Genomic DNA, 6,000 nt, shown 5'->3' on the forward strand with positions numbered 1-6,000 from the left:
TTCCTCAAATATTCTATACCTGGAAGCACCCTCCCCTCCCCCCTCCTGGGCAGGGCCCACACTGACACCAGATGCACTCGCACCTCCCTTCCCTGAAGGCTGGTAGCATCAGTCGCCCAAGTGAAAACTGCAAAAACTGTTACTTTATTCGACACAAATGACATTCAATTTAACCAAATAAGACGCGGAAGATCTCATGACCTTAAGAAACCCCTTTAGATTTTGTTTTAAATTGTAGCGACGACAAATCTAAAATACAATTCAACACGAGATTAAGGCCAGTCAAAAGGAGAGGATCGTTGTAAATAAAATTAAAAGCGTGGAAAAAATACCAATAAAAGCACATTTTAGGCGATAAGGTAATCAATAAATTCGAATAATCGGTCACTTCTGCAGAGGAGATGTTAAGAGGAAAAGGGGGATAAACACCGAAGTACTTCTTGGAGGCGGTGGGGGTGGGAGCGATTATTTTGTTTATCACTCGGAATTGCTCACAAACTGAGGAAACCGACCGCGATTGCGTTTGAAAGCTGACGGAGACCGGTGAGTGACCAGATACAACGCTGCGTCCCGGCCTGCGGCCACTTTATCCCTCCCTCACTCTCTCTGAGGCACACAGCAGACCGCTGCACACACACACATCGGAGTTTGAAGTACCAGGAACCGCCAGTGGGGGAAGGGGTGCCGTGCATAACATGTCAGATTAATTAAACCAGCGGCGTCCATAAAATGCCCCCCTTAAAAGTCGACTGAAAATTCTGACTGAATGACTCCAGGTAACGTGTTGTACCCCAGCCAGTCACGTGTCACCGCAGGATACAATATGTATCTTTAAAATATGAAACATTGTGACAACTTGTTCTGGTTTGTTACTGTTATTGCTACTTACACCTTTAAATTTAGACGACCCACCACAGCGCTGATCTCTTCTTTCCCAAAAGGAAAAAAAAACACATACAAACACACAGGAGTTCCTTCTATTTGAAAAAAAATAAAAAATAAAAATAACTTCCCAACGTCCTAGATTTCTCCTTTAGACCAATCCGGATTTTTTGTTGTTGCCTTGTTTGATTTTTTTTTGGAGAAGTACAATCCGAGGTCTTTTTTTTCTGAAGGGGTATCTTTTTGTCCTGATTGCAGGCTAGGCACGGTTTGGCAGATTTTTTTTTTGTTGCTGGCTCTGCTCAGACTAGCCTTTGTTCTCTAATCCCAGTAAAGCAGAAACTCATTCGCCCCTGCTAATCCCAGCTCCAATCCTACACACTCCTTCATTGGCTGTAATTTACATACGGATTAAGGCACACACATGTCCCATTCTTTTCGCCAAATTACGGCACCTTGAAATTGACAAGGGGAGAGAAACAGGGGGCGGGGGAAGGTGAAATTGACAAGGAGAGGGAAACAGGGGGCGGGGGGAAAGAGGTGAAATTGACAAGAAGAGAGAGAAATCGGGGGCGCGGAAGAAGTGGAATTGACAAGAAAGAGCGCGTGAAAACGCGCGCATCATTTTTCTTCCATTAAAACCCTACAAAGATAACATTGTTATTAACGTATTGAAATATATATATATATATATATACACACAAGGAGGGAGAGCACACTAGTTCTTAATCAAGGGCTTTAAATATATATATTTTTGGCGATTAGTTTCTTATTCTAATAAAGAACTGTTTTGTTTTGTTCTGCCAAAAGCGTGTATCAAATAACCACGTTGTTTAATCTGCAGAATGTAAATGCGCTGCAGGTTTTTTTTCTCTCTCTCTCTGCCCTTCTTTTCAGGGTGTAGATTACGGCGAGGGAGAGACCATGTGATCATTCCCACGGGGCCGATAGCAAGCGACGCGCTCTCATCAAATGGCCGACCCTGAGTCCGCAGTTCGCCATCCCGATGAGACCGAATGAGGAGGGAAGGAAACAAACCTGCGCTAACACACAATGTGCACATTCAGCGGAAGTCCCGAATCGTCAGTGGACTGAGCGGTCGGTCGCAAATAATAAATAATGCGCCTTGCAAACAAATCCCGGAGTTAACTTTTGCAGCGCAGAGGCGGCACAGTTCAGCGGACAACTGACAAGTAAATTGAACTCACCTCTTTTCTTCAGCCGGTAGCCATTCTGTTAACTCTCTGAATGCTGCACCGGGCCACTGATTAAGACCACGATGCGTTTTGGGAGACTTTTTCATTTAATCCCACAGGGTTTTTTTTTCACACACACATTTACAAGAATGCTTGCGACAAGACAAAGAGTAGATTCAAACATACCTTTTCTCTAATCTGTTCCACCATTCAATAAAACCATTGGTGTTCCTTCGGTGTACAATTCAATGACATCAATTTACAATCCGACCCTGCTAGCCGTTGATCCTTTAACACAGTAAAATCTATTAATCTAAATTTTGAACGACTTTGCTGGACAAAACCCAACCACCCCCATCCCCTGCAGTAGAAAATTCCAAAGATTCTCTTCCCTCTGAGTAAAGAATTTATTTATTCATTTCTGGTATGTGGGCGTCTCTGGCAAGGCCAGTGTTTATTGCCTATCCTTAATTGCCCTTGAGAAGGTGGTGGTAAGCCGCCTTCTTGAACCGCTGCTGATCCCTTTGGCGAGGGATCTCCCACCAGCTGCAGAGAGGGATTTCCAGAATGTGGACACAAGTAACACTGTTGGAGGAATGGTGATATAGTTCAAAGTCTGAATGTTGAATTTGAGAGTCATAGAGTGATACAGTGTGGAAGCAAGCCCTTCGGCCCAACTTGCCCACACCGGCCAACATGTCCCAGCTACACTAGTCCCACCTGCCTGCGCTTGGTTCATATCCCTCCAAAGTTGTCCTATTCATTAACTTGTCTAACTGTTTCTTAAATGTTGCGATAGTCCCAGCCTCAACTACCTCATCTGGCAGCTCATTCCATACACCCACCACCCTTTGCATGAAAAAGTTACCCCTCCGATTCCTATTAAATCTTTTCCCTTTCACCTTGAACCTATGTCCTCTGGTCCTCGATTCCCCTACTCTGGGCAAAAGACAGTGCACCCATCCGATCTATTCTTCTCATTTTTTTGTACACCTATAAGATCACCCCTCATCCTCCTGGTCTCCAAGGAATAGAGACCCAGCCTACTCAACCTCTCCCTATAGCTCACACTGTCAACCTCTCCTTATAGCTCAGTGTCTGGTCTTGGCAACATCATCATACATCTTTTCTGAACCCTTTCAAGCTTGACAATATCTTTCCTATAACATGGTGCCCAGAACTGAACACAATAATCTAAATGGGGTCTCACCAACGTGCTATACCTCTTGGAGGGAAGTCCGCTGGCGGTGGTGTCCTTGGTAATGTCCTTGTCTTTCTTAGTGGTGGAGATTAGTATGGGTATCAGAGGTTAAGGGAAGAAGGCAGAAGAATGGGGTTAGGAGGGAGAGATAGATCAGCCATAATTGGATGGCAGAGTAGACTTGATGGGCCGAATAGCCCAATTCTGCTCCTATCACTTATGAATTTAGATCAGCTTGGATAAACAACTGCTGTGTCCTGTAGGAAGGAACTGCAGATGCTGGTTTACACTGAAGTTAGACACAAAATGCTGGAGTATCTCAGAGGGTCAGGCAGCATCTCTGAAGAAATGGAATAGGTGACGATTCGGGTATTCAATGGACTGAATGGCCTCCCACTTCAATGTCATTATTTTGTGATTCAAAGAACCATGACTGCAAACTGTCTCATAAATGGTTCTGATAGCTTTTTTTTTTTATGGTAACGTGTCAATCACTGCTTAAATCAGTTTTACATTACAACAAATAGCTTAGTAGAGTGATCAGACAATAAAGATTGGACCAAATTCCTGACTAAGAAACCAGGTATTATCTCAGCCAACTAAAAGTCATGGATATTAAATAATCAGCCTAATCTTATTTCCATACTTCCTACACACTCAGCAGTATAAAATAAATGTAACAAACAAACATAGCCACAAGTGAAACCTCATGTAAAACACTTAACAATTATGTAATTTTGAAGCATTCTCACGACTTTCATTTGGGAAAATAATTTACATGCAACAAGACTAAATGGGCAGAGTGCATGATACCTGCAGTCCTGTTTTGGTTCATTGATTCCAATATTTTTACAAAGTCAGAGCATAGAAACAATCCATTCTGCTCGCCGAGTCTGTGCCAACCAGCAAGCACCCTAATGCCCTAATCGTACATTCCAATAGCTCCCCCTCAGATTTTACCATTCACTACAAACCAAGCACAATTTACAATGGCCAATTAATTAACTTACCAATCAACATATCTGTGTGATGTGGAAAGAAAGCAGAATATCCAGAGGAAACCCATGCACTCACAGGAAGAACTTAGAACTCTGTACAATTCACTCCAGAGGGCTTCTATTAGAACATAGAGTGTAGTACAATGCAGCACAGGAAAAGGCTCTTTGGCCCACAATGTCTTTGCTGAACACGATGGCAAGATATTGTGACAGAAAGGCAGTGTGTCACTTGATTTCATTTGTGTGACACAAAGGAGGGAGTGACGAAGATTCAAGGCTTGGCATGATGCTTTGATATTGGAAATGACTGTGGTTTGAACGTGACCATTTGTGGCACAGAAGCCCATGCTGTGATTTGCAGAGCCTCAGATTTATTCCCTAGGACCGACCCCAAGTTTCCTGTTGTCTGCCACTTTAATCCTCCATCCCACTCCGACTTTGACCTACTGGTCTGAGGCCTACTACACTGTTACAGTGTGGCCCAAATGCAGGCTTAAAGAACAACACTTCATCTTCTCTCTGGGCACATTGCAGCCTGAATTCTACAACTTCAGCTGATTTGATTTTTAGTTTAGTTCAGAGATACATCGCTAAAATAGTCCCTTGGGCCCACTGAGACCACGCCCACCAGCAACCCCCATACACATACACTATCCTGCATACACTCGAGTCAATTGACAATTTTACCAAAGCCAATTAACCTACAAACCTGTCTGTCTCTGGAGTGTGGGAGGAAACCGGAGCACCTGGAGAAATCCCATGCACCTGGAGAAATCCCACGGGGAGAACGTACAAACTCTATACAGACAGCACCTGTAGTCTGGATTGAACCCTGGTCTCTGGCGCTGTAAGGTAGCAACTCTGCCGCTGTTCTACTGTTTCTCTGTCGTGGCGGACATGAACAGCCTGGCCTAATGGGCCAAACTTCCTGCTCTGCATTTCACAACGGCACGGTGGCACAGCGATTTAGTAGCTGTCTTACAGCGGCAGATGTCTGTATACATGGAGTTTGCATGTTCTCCCTGTGATGGCGTGGGTTTTCTCCAGGCGTTTCGGTTTCCACACACATTCTAAAGACGTGCAGGTTGTTAGGTTAATTGGCTGCTGTAAATTGTCCCTAGTGTGTACAATAGTACCACCTTTCTGTGGGCTGAAGGAAAAGCAAGTGTGGTCTCCTCCTGTTGAGTGTAGATTTGGGTGATCAGCCGAACCAGAGTGAAATGTGGCAGACATCAGGAGCTGCAGCGTGGAGTGAGTGGGATGTGCACAGGTGGTCATTGCCTTGACCTCCAGTAATGAGGATAATGAAGACTCCAAGCACCGCGCACCTTCTACACCCTTGCAGTCTACTTTCCAAATAAGAGATTGACTATGTGGGGAATTTGACAGAATTTACATCGTCAAATGCGAAAGGTATAAAGATGAAATCAACAAAGACATCTGCCCATTCCATTGAAACATGTCAATTAGTTGGAGTGATTTCTCCCATGTAACTAGAACGAACTGTAGCTTGATAACTGGGAAGAAAGTCTTTATGTGTGTGTTTAACATAGGGCAAGGGACACCACAACCTGACTCTTTAAATAGTTTGGACTCTGCATGCCACTTAATGGTTAATTATTTAGCCTTTAGAGCATATTTATTTCTTGAATTGCAGCACATTATTTTTCATCTGAATTTCCAATAAAGCTTAACATGACATTACGGATTCTGTCAAAGCGGA

The 6,000-nt window shown here is 43.8% G+C and overlaps 1 protein-coding gene across 1 annotated transcript in view; it reads right to left on the reverse strand.

The window, feature by feature from the left end:
- Positions 1-1,334, reverse strand: part of LOC116988958 (general transcription factor II-I repeat domain-containing protein 1) — a 124,068-nt gene extending 122,734 nt beyond the window's left edge. The window contains 1 exon segment of the mRNA XM_033046018.1: positions 890-1,334. The gene's annotated coding sequence lies outside the window, so the exon portion shown is untranslated.
- Positions 1,335-6,000: the final 4,666 nt, after the last annotated feature.

Source organism: Amblyraja radiata, chromosome 28 (genome assembly GCF_010909765.2).
Source record: "Amblyraja radiata isolate CabotCenter1 chromosome 28, sAmbRad1.1.pri, whole genome shotgun sequence".
NCBI lineage: Eukaryota > Metazoa > Chordata > Chondrichthyes > Rajiformes > Rajidae > Amblyraja > Amblyraja radiata.